This window comes from Hevea brasiliensis, chromosome 14 (assembly GCF_030052815.1).
Source record: "Hevea brasiliensis isolate MT/VB/25A 57/8 chromosome 14, ASM3005281v1, whole genome shotgun sequence".
NCBI lineage: Eukaryota > Viridiplantae > Streptophyta > Magnoliopsida > Malpighiales > Euphorbiaceae > Hevea > Hevea brasiliensis.
In genome coordinates this window covers 33,959,505-33,972,033 of record NC_079506.1, presented here as the reverse complement: position 1 = coordinate 33,972,033, position 12,529 = coordinate 33,959,505, and positions in this window count along the sequence as shown.

Here is a 12,529-nt window from a genome sequence, read left to right as displayed (position 1 = left end):
CTTTGGGATGCGTCTTTAGGACACCAGATGTTGTCCCTCTAGCTTGTCCACACTAAGATCACCTATGGTAGCCCTTGAACAGCTTCTTAAGCTTTTTCTATGAATTAGAAAATTAAGTTTTACCTTTTGAGAGATTACAGATGTAAACAAGACACTAGAAACAATTTCCAGTATTTTTAATTCAAGAGATTGATGGCTAATCTCTTTGAATTGATGAGAGATGAAGAAGAAGAGAGGGGAGATGTTCTTTGGGTGGCGGCACCAAATAAGAACAACAGTCCACACCTTTTACTCTTTCATAACAACACTTATATAGGTAGGTCATCACTTAAAACCCTTGCCACATGTTACCTTTTGATTAGCTATAGGTTTAATTGACCCAATCATATTTTGCCAAGTGTCAAGCCTATATTTAATCTTGACTTTGATCATCTTACATGATTAAAAGACATATGGCAAGCTTATGTGTAGTGCTATGTGTCACCATCTCATGGTGCCACATGTCACCCTGTGAAATGACCAAAATACCCCTGTGTCTTAATTTTGAGTTCTCAACCCAAAATAATTATTTCTCTTCTTCTAATCAATTTATATCAAATATAAATTAATTTATTAATCTCTATTAATTAATTTCTCATTAATTAAATTCATATTTAAACACTTTGAATATAAATTTAACTTATATTATACATCTAATAACCTAGATTTGGTTTCAAGCCATGCTAGGGACTTTGCAATCTAATTGCAAACCAAACCTATTTAATTAATCAATTAAACTCTTTAATTAATTAATTAATTCATATTTAATTTGGTGATTACTTGTGTATGTGTGTGACTTACTAGGCTCATTACTAATTGGTAATGAGACATGATATCAACTCTTAATATCATCAGAACTCTTTCTTACCATAAATGATTTCTCTAAATCATTTTATGCACCTCATAGACCATGGTTAATATCTAGCATAGTATGCCATGGCCACCTAATTAGTAATAAGGTTTACTTTAAATGAACCTATAATCATATATTACCATGCACTAGAATCTCTCTGTTATAAAATCCCAATCCGAGCTGGAGTCATGATTTATGTCAAACCCCATTTGCTGTGAATATTATGTTCTCTTTTAATTTCAGTTCTTGATTAAAAAGATTTTCTCATCAGAAATTATTTTCTAATTAAATCTATCTGTCCTGGCCAGGAACTTGAAACATCAAGAACAATTAAATGAACATAGGATTTTATCTCTATTTACTTAGAGGAACAGATTCCATCTTGATCAACACCTGCCTCCATATATAACTAGTAGGAGCCAACAAATGCCCATATACCCATACACAGTACAAGTATGAAAGCAGTATCAAACTCAAACCACCTATATACAAGATAACCGTGCTATCTCAGGTCTAAAGATTATACGCACTGATGTGATTTATGACAATGCATTGACAAGAGTAAACTCCACGTGCTTGTCATAAATGTCACTGGTTCGGCCTACTTATCATGTATAAGTGCCTATCATGTTTGTTTTATGGCATGAGACTCACCATTCCATCTTATTTACATCTCATATAAATAACTTGGGAACAAATATGATTACAATCTTTCTAGATAAGTCATGTCTTTATTGTGAAGTATCATCGATTGTGAATCTATTTATAATACTTTGTGCTAAAATACTGTCACTCATATTCTTAACAACTTAAGAATAGAATTTCTAACAAAATATCAATGGACCTTTTCTATTACACATAAATAAATTATGTAAACAGAAAAGTGAAGATGCCTTTTATTAATAAAAGATGTACAAGATATATACTAAATGATATGCTATAGGGCATACTACTAACAATCTCCCACTAGCACTAGAGCCATTCATTATAATATCTTAGACTCATCTTCTCAAGATGTCGGTCTAACTGAGCTTGTGACAAAGGCTTAGTGAATGAATCAGCTGGATTTTTCAGCTGATGCTATTTTCCGCATGGCTGTATCGCCTTGCCTAACTATCTCTCTGATAATGTGGTAGCGCTTTTCTATGTGTTTGGATTTCTAGTGAGACTATCCAAATAGCTTCTTTTGCAGCATCTGATGCAGCAATATATTCAGCCTCTGTATTGGAACCAGCAGTTGTACTCTGTTTGGAACTCTTCCAACTAACTGCACTTCCTTTACAAATGAACACAAACCTAGAGATAGACTTTCTATCATCGATATCTGATTGGAAATCAGAATCAGTATAACCATCCAATTGCAAGTCACCACCTCCATATATCAAGAATAAATCCTTAGTTCTTCTCAAGTACTTAAGGATATTCTTAACAGCTATCCAGTGTTCCAAACTTGGATTAGATTGATACCTGCTAGTCAAACTAATAGCATATGTGATATCCGGCTTAGTATATAACATTGTATACATTAAACTTCCAATAGCCAAAGCATATGGAATCTTGGCCATTTTATCTCTTTCTTCAGGTGTTTTTGGAGACATCTCTTTATAAAGGTGGATACCATGTCTTACTGGTAACAATCCTCTCTGGGAATCAAGCATGTTAAACCTCCTTAACACCTTTTCCAAGTATAGACTTTGGGATAAACCAATTATTCTTTTCACTCTATCTCTATAGATGTGAATCCCAAGAATATAGGTTGCTTCCCCTAAGTCTTTCATAAAGAATGTATTTGACAACCATATCTTCATAGTTGTCAACATACCTGTGTCATTACCTATCAACAGAATATTATCCACATATAAGACAAGGAAAGTGGTAATACTATCACTAACCTTCTTATATACACATGACTCTTCCTCATTTTTTGATAAAACCAAATGACTTAATGGCTTCATCAAAACGGATGTTCCAACTCCTCGAAGCTTGTTTTAACCCATAAATGGATCGCTTTAGCTTGCGCATTTTGAAACCATCGTGGGATTCAAAACCCCTTAGGTTGTTCCATGAAAATGTTTTCTTCAATGTATCCATTGAGAAAAGCTATTTTGACATCCATCTGGCAAATCTCATAATCATAGTATGCAGCTATTGCTAATAGAATCTTAATTGATTTAAGCATGGCAATAGGTGAGAAAGTCTCCTCATAGTCGATTCCTTACTTTTGGTGAAACACTTTCGCTACTAGCCTTGCCTTATAGGTCTCTACCTTTCCATCAGAACCAAATTTCTTCTTAAAAACCCATTTATTTCCTATAGGTACAATACCTTCAGGTGGGTCAACAAGATCTCAAACTTGATTCTTATACATGGAATCAATTTTAGATTTCAAAGCATCAATCCATTTTGAAGAGTCTATATCTGATATAGCTTCTTCATAGGTAAGTGGATCATCTCTATGATCTCCTTCTTCATGAGTAGACAACTCTTGTTCTTTTTTATGAAGGAAACCATATCTCACTGGTGGGTAAGATACCCTGGTTATTCTACGAGGAACAGCTGTAGATGTTTCATCAATAGGTGTAGGTTAACTAGATAGATCTATATCCATCTGATCAGTTGGTTGGTCAAAATTCTCCAATTCCAACTCTATTTGCCTTCATTTGCCTCCTTCTTGAACAAACTGTTGTTCAAGAAATATAGCATTTCTACTTATCACAACCTTTTGTGATGTAGGCAAATAAAAATAATATCCAAAACTATCTTTTAGATATACAATAAATCGACCCTTTTCTTATTTGGTTTCTAATTTATCAATGTTCAGCTTTTTTTTTTTATATAAGCTAGACAACCCCAAATCTTAACATGCTTAAGACTTGGTTTTCTTCCATGCCATATCTTATAAGGTGTGGAAGATACTGATTTTGATGAAATCCTATTCAGACTATACAAAGCTAATTCTAATGCAAATCCCTAAAAGGAGATTGGCATATCAGTATAGCTCATCATACTACGTACCATATCCAATAGGGTACAATTTCTCCTTTCAGATACACTATTCAACTGTGGTGTTCCTGGAGGAGTCAGCTGGGAAACAATGTTGTGCTCTCTCAAGTATTCATCAAATTCAGTACTCAAGTATTCACCTCCACGATCTGATCGAAGAGCTTTAATACTCTTTCTTGTTTGATTTTGTACTTCAGATTTAAATTCTTTGAACTTTTCAAAGGATTCATGTTTGTATTTCATCAAATATAAATACTCAAACCTTGATTTATCATCAGTAAGGGTAATAAAGTAATGAAAAATACCCCTAGCCATTTCTTTAAATGGACCATATACATCACTAAGTATTAGCTCCAAAATATTTTCAGCTCTTAGCCCTTGTCTTACAAAGGGTGATCTAGTCATTTTGCCCTGTAGGCAAGATTCACAAGTTGGAGTTAGCTCAGAGCCCAATGAGGATAAAATCCTCATTTTCTCCAGTTTTGTAATCCTATCTTCTGTAACATGACCTAATCCTAAGTGCCAAATATATTTTGAACTTGAGTTGATTTTCATCATGGCATTACATTCTTTTAGATTTCTTGTATTAGATTTGTATTTAACATTATTATCTAGATAATAAAGTCCATCATGCATATAACCCGAACTAACATATTTATTTCCAAAATAAATATGGCAAACATCATTTATGAACTGAAGTTCATAACCATCTCTAGTCAAACTAGATATAGAAATGATGTTCTTAAAAGGCATCAGGTACATGCATAACCTTATTTAAATACAAAACATGTCCACATATGTATTAAGATCTAGATCTTATGGCTAAGGCTTCAACAGTTGAACCAATGCCAATTCAGAGTCTAATATCTCGTTACTTCAAGCTGCTACTACTTGCTATACTCTGGGTAATTCCTATTCCAGTGCCCATCCTGCTGGCAGTGGAAACACTTTCCTTTGCCTTTATCAGCTTTGATCTTTGTTTTTCTGTTTGGCTATCTTCTTGGAAGATCCTAAAACTTGAGGTTTCTTTTTCTAATTGCCCTTTTTCTTGTTGGACTTTCTAGCAGAAGAAAATGTAATCAAAGCTACCTCTTTTCCTTTGTTGCTCGGCATATACTTTTGGGCAATAACTAGCATGTTGAGTAAACTAGCCAAGGTGCATTCCTGTTTAGTCATATGAAAATTTGTCACAAAATTACCAAATGACTCAGGAAGGGACTGAAGGATCAAATCCGTATGCAGTTGGAAATCCATGTTAAAGTCAAGATGATCCAGCTACGCAATCAGCTGAATCATCTTGTGAACATGATCCCCAACATTCTGTCCCTCAGACATCCTCATGCGGAATAGCTGTCTAGATATCTCATACCTAGCATTCCTGCTGTGCTCACCATACAACTCTTGTAGGTGAAGGATGATCTCACTCGCACTCTGCATGTTTTCATACTGCTTCTGTAACTCATTACTCATAGAAGCAAGCATGTAACACGTAGTTCTCATATCATGCTCCTTCCACTTGTCTAAAGTTTCATGTTCCTCTGGAGTGGCCTCTGGAGGTAAGGGACCAAGAACATTTGAGTTTAGAACATATCCTATATGTTCAAGGTTCAGGACAAGTTTCAAATTTCTTAGTCAATCAGACAGATTAGGTCCTGTCAACTTATTGCGATCAAGTATGCTAGCAAGGATATTGGATAGTGGTGGTTGTTCTGTGCTCATTATTATCAGAAAATTAACTGCAGAAAATAACCAGATTAATTAGTAAATATATCATGTAATTAACCAAAATGATTATGGTCTTTTAATCAAATTGATCCTCCCACTAACTTAGTGAATCCTACACTTTCAAAGTAGAAAACGGAAATCCTAGTTGAATGGATTTCTAGTGAGTGATTGAATTCCTATAATTCTATTGATCATCCTCAGGTACATCCATTATTGGAATTACAATAAACTATAAGTGAGCAACTTCTAGCCCATCACATCTCATGTGAGGTTCAATCCTTTACCTAGCCCCTAATGCTCAAAATCTCAGGTACATCCATTATTGACTTATCTTGCATTAGTTAAGTTGATCCCATTGAGCCAGCAATTATGCAAATAATTTTTATGTCATCAGGTACATCCAATATTGGCCACCAAACCATTTACATATTTACAACATCTCATGCTTAATAATTATTCTTAAGAAAATCTCTTAAATTAATTGCATCTTATGCAAGTATTTAAAATTTCAAATAATTGCTTCAATGGAGGGCTCATGTTATAATTACTTTAATTATAGCATTTCCAACTTAATCATTTGTTTGGAAGATTTTATGGTCATCCTAATTACTATTAAGGTCTCACTTTGCACATTATCCATTTAGCATGCATATATCATATACTTGCATACATTCATATACATCTCATGCATTCATGGATAATAAATATGGTTTGATCATGGACTTTCTAAGGGATTCAATTCTGAGTCACCAAGAATTGAATCAGGGCATTCCTAGGTGCATTTCATTCATTCATATTACAAGAGTTGCTGAAGGAGTACATAATCAACACTTGATATTGAATTCCTCCCACTGGTCCCACCAATGCTCTTGACATCCTTGATCTTCTTGCAATCCAATATTACATAGTAATCCTTGGCATACCAAGGCAAATTTATAAGAACTAAATAAATGAAATTACAACCCAAAAATTATTACAACCTTAATAATACATGCCCAAAAATAAATTAATTTAAATTAAAATCCCAAAGAAACATAAAAGAATAAATCCAATCACATTGGTCTTTTATAGTCCATGATCATCCATCATGCATATCACTATTTAACAATTAAATAAAACATATATACATAAATTAAATTGAATATCACATATTCAATTTAAAAATCCAGATTTGAATATGATTCAAACAAATTTAAAAATTCAGATTTAAATCATATTCAAACAAATTTAAAAATTCAGATTTGAATCACATTCAAACAAATTCAAAAAATTCAGATTTGAATCTCATTCAAAAAACTTTTAAAATTCAGATTTGAATCACATTCAAACAACTTTAAAAATTCAGATTTGAATCTCATTCAAACAACTTTTAAAATTCAGATTTAAATCAAAATTTAATTGTGTAATTTAAAACTCTAATTAAACAATTTAATTAGACATAAAATGGATATAATTATGAGCATTAGATCATACAACAATTGCACAAATATTGCTCAAAACCATGCGCACCATAAGGGATGAACAAACCTTGCGCACACAATGGTGTTCATCACTAAGCCGTCACCTTTCTTTGCAACCAGCAATGGATCTATCATCTCATGATCATGCCACACAATTAAATCATATAATCAACAATCTAAATGGCAAATATAGTGGCTCTGATACCAATTGCAGGAGAAGAAGCATGAAAAACATAAGTTTATATCATTGAATTCAAAAATTTTTTACCTAGGGTCACATGCATCATGTAAGATTTATTTTTATCTATTTGATTTCAATGATCTAAATTTGCCATTTAAGATTTTAGAATTAATTAGATTAATTTTAAGAACCCTAGATTAGATTAAGAACAAGTGCACTAACCTCTTGATGCACTGCAGTGTGTTTGGCACCTTTGGGATGCGTCTTTAGGACACCAAATGTTATCCCTCTAGCTTGTCCACACCAAGATCACCTATGGCAGCCCTTGAATAGCTTCTTAAGCTTTTTCTATGAATTAGAAAATTAAGTTTTGCCTTTTGAGAGATTACATATGTAAACAGGACACTAGAAATAATTTCTAGTATTTTTAATTCAAAAGATTGATGGCTAATCTCTTTGAATTGATGAGAGATGAAGAAGAAGAGAGGGGAGATGTTCTTTGGGTGGCGGCATCAAAGAAGAACAGCAGCTCACACCTTTTACTCTTTCATAACAATACTTATATAGCTAGGTCATCACTTAAAACCCTTGCCACATGTCACCTTTTAATTAGCTCTAGGTTTAATTGACCCAATCACATTGTGCCAAGTGTTAAACCTATATTTAATCTTGACTTTGATCATCTTACATGATTAAAAGACTTATGGCAAGCTTATGTTTAATGCCATGTGTCACCATCTTATGGTGCTACATATCACTCTGTGAAATGACCAAAATACCCTTGTGTCTTAATTTTGAGTTCTCAACCCAAAATAATTATTTCTCTTCTTCTAATCAATTCATATCAAATATAAATTAATTTATTAATCTCTATTAACTAATTTCTCATTAATTAAATTCATATTTAAACACTTTGAATATAAATTTAACTTATATTATACATCTAATAACCTAGATTTGGTTTCAAGCTATACTAAGGACTTTGCAATCTAATTGCAAACCAAACCTATTTAATTAATCAATTAAACTCTTTAATTGATTAATTAAATCATATTTAATTTGGTGATTACTTGTGTATATGTGTGACTTACTAGGCTCATCACTAATTGGCAATGAGACATGATATCAACTCTTAATATCATCAGAACTCTTTCTTACCATAAATGATTTCTCTAAATCATTTTATGTACCTCATAGACCATGGTTAACACCTAGCATAGCATGCCATGGCTACCCAATTAGTAATAAGGTTTACCTTAAATGAACTTATAATCATATGTTACCATGCACTAGAATCTCTCTGTTATAAAATCTCAATCCGAGCTGGAGTCATGGTTTATGTCAAACCCCATTTGCTATGAATATTATGTTCTCTTTTAATTCCAGTTCTTGATTAAAACTCTTTTCTCATCAGAAACTCTTTTCTGATTAAATCTATCTGTCCTAGCCAGGAACTTGAAACATCAAGAACAATTAAATGAACATAGGATTTTATCCCTATTTACTTAGAGGACCAGATTCCATCTTGATCAACACCTGCCTCCATATATAACTAGTAGGAGCCAACACATGCCCATATACCCATACACAGTACAAGTATGAAAGCAGTATCAAACTCAAACCACCTATATACAAGATAACTGTGCTATCTCAGGTCTAAAGATTATATGCACTGATATGATTTATGACAATGCATTGACAAGAGTAAACTCCATGTGCTTGTCATAAATGTCACTGGTTCGGCCTACTTATCATGTATAAGTGCCTATCATGTTTGTTATATGGCATGAGACTCACCATTCCATCTTATTTACATCTCATATAAATAACTTGGAAACAAGCATGATTATAATCTTTCTGGATAAGTCATGTCCTTATTGTGAAGTATCCTCGATTGTGAACCTATTTATGATACTTTGTGCTAGAAATACTGTCACTCATATTCTTAACAACTTAAGAATAGAATTTCAAATAAAATATCAATGGACTTTTTCTATTACACATAAATATATTATGTAAACGGAAAAGTGAAGATGCCTTTTATTAATAAAAGATGTACAAGGTACATACTAAATGATATACTATAGGGCATACTACTAACAGGCTCAAGTCTAGCTATTTCTAACATTTCTTTATGTCTTTGTTTTTACCTATTTTTTTACCAAAGGGAAGTGAAATGAAATTTTCACTTTTGAGAAATACAAAATTAGTTTTTGAAAATGTTTTTGATGGAAAATTTATTAAATTAGCTTTCCGTTGATTCAAATGGATCGAATATCCCGTTTCGAGATAAAGAGTTATGAATTTTCTGACCTTTTGTGTTTTTCTGTCTAATGAGCACTTTGATAGCCGAAGTAGGGAACTTCAGCAGTTGAAGTTAAGTTTTCAAACTTATATTTTTGGCACCTTAACTTTCAACAGCCAAAGTAAGGGTTTGGCGGCCAAACAAGGGTTTCTACAATTCGATAAAATAAGGTTTTAAATGATTGAATGACTATGATTGCATATAATGCATCTCCAACGATAATTTTCTTGACAAAATTATAAATAGAGACTATTTATGACTAGAAGGAAGTAACAACAACTTATTATTTGAGAATTTATTGAGTTTCAAAGGTTTTCCCTAGTTTCTCCCTCTAGAAATTTCAATTAATTTCTTGAGAGCATGCTTTTAAGCTGTAATTATTGTGTTCTCAGAGTGAGATTAAAAGTTGTTGAGAGTATATATTGTATCTAGAGTGTGTTAGAGAATTAAATTGCTTGTGTAAAAAGAGATTCATGAAACAGTAAAGGTTTGCTCTTGTGGTTTTGTAAAGGGTTTGTTCTTCACCCAAAAAAGAAAAATTAGTGGAGTTAATTCTCAAGGAGGGCCTTGACGAGAGGACATAAATTTGGGATAACCAAATCTCTATAAATCGATTATATCTTCATTCCTCCTTCACCCTTCTTTGTGTTTATTTTTCATTAATCTCTCTTAGCCTCCAAAAAATTTCAATTAGAGCCCAATTCACCCCCCTCTTGGGTTGCTACAACGGACAACAATAATTATATATAAAGAATTACAAAAAAAAATTTATTGCAAAAACTGTAAATAAAAATTAAAAAAAATCCCAAACTACAATAAAAAACAAAAGTAATCCTTTTCTATTATAGTAATATAATCCTTGACAAATACTAATGATATAAATATATTATAATTATATTGCTATGCTAAAAGTATAACTAAATTAAAAGTTTAAAAACATTATGTATTATAGTTTTTTTTAAAAAAAAAAAGGCAAATTCCATAATACAATCCTATCTTAATAAATAATATTCATATAATTCAATAATATTATGGGAAAATAAAAGGATTTGTACCAATTAACATAAATAAGTAATTCCCATTGTATATTTTTCATAATTAATATAATAAATTAGAACTAAATTAATATTTAATTAAATATAAAAATTATTTTAATTTTAAATTCCTCATTAATTTCAATAGTATTTTAATTTGAATTGGATTTAAAAATTTTTTAAAAACTTCTATAATTATAAAATATTAGTGCTATTCTATAATTCTAATTTTAATATAATTATAATATGAACCGAAGCTTCAATTTTTTTTTCCTTGAATAATAATTCTACATAAAGAATTAAAAATTATAGTAGAAACATATAGATGAAACTTGGAAATCAATTGTCTTAAAAACTTGGATTGAAAAAAAGGAAATTTGAATTCATTTAAATTAATATTTAATCAAATAATCTTATTTCAATTTAATTTTAATTATTAATTTTAATGTTATTTTAATTTGAATTGAATTTAACTGATATGTCTATAAAAGTATTGTTTTTGTACAATTGTGTAAAGGAAAAGTAAGCAAAAAGTTATCAATTTTTGAATATTAATCTTCCTTTTTTAGCTTACTGTAAATAGTAATAAAGCTAGGTGATTTTCTTTGCTTCTTTGTGAGTTTTTTTTTTTCTCTTATCTTTCATGTTTTTTTTTATTGTTTTTTTTAATAAAATTTCCTTTTGTATAAAAAAATAGAGTTTAAATTGTTGAAATTAATAAAAATACTAAAATTATTGAATATATTAATAAAATTAAAAGCAGTAACTAAAATTAATAATAAATAAAAAAATTTAAATTATTTTTATCGATTGATGAGTTTATTTTTTTTTAATTAAATTTATTGTTAAAATTAATAAAATTAAAAGTTTTGACAAAAATTGATAATCAATATAAAGTTTTTTATTTTTTTATTTTATCATTTAGCCTTACTTAATTGTCTAAATATCTGAATATTTAAAATTTTATTAAAGAATAAAATTAATATATAATTATAATAATATATTTTTAAATTATATAATTTAAATTTTCATCAATATATTTACATGCATACTTTTAAATATTTCAATTTTTTAAAGTTTTTTAATTTACATAATACAGAATTATATATATATATATATAAATTATAAAAATTCATTCGACCATTAATCTAAATTTTTTAATTATAATCTTGTATTTTTTTAATTATCAATTAATAAATATAAAAATATGCATAGGAAAATTTATGAAATGATTAAATTATTTTTATAAATTTTTAATTTACAATAAATAATAATTAATATATTAAAATTTTATTTTTATTATAAATCATATTTTAAAAAATAATTATAAAAGTAAAAATCTTAACTCATTTAATAAGTAATTTAACAGCTTAATAATTTTTTTTTCAAATTTTTATAATTATAGTTATATTTTTTTATAAGTTTAGCATGATTTTAAAATTTGTTTAAATCTATAGTCAAAATTGATTTAAATTAGTTAACGTGATGTAATTTTAACTATTATTATTATTTCTCTTTCAGTTAATTGATAAATTATAATTTTGATTGTTAATTTATTTCAATTTCAATTGCTTACTAAAAATAATAAATATTTAAAATTAAGTTAAAAATTGGTGATAATAACAAAAAATTAAAAGAAAATTAAAAAATGGAAAGGGAGAATATTGATATTTTCAAAAATAGCCTTCATTATTTATAAAAATACAAAATTAAAATGTATTTATGAAAACTTATTAGTTTTAAAATTCTTATTACATCAAGATAAAGTCAACTAGTAAAATATATATTTTTTACTTTACAATCTGTATTATAAATGGACCATAATAATTTTATTAAAAAAAATTTCAAAAAAATGAAATTATTTTAAAAATAACTTTTAGTAAACAATAAATTTTAATTTATAAAATCAAAATGTTTATATTCCAAATA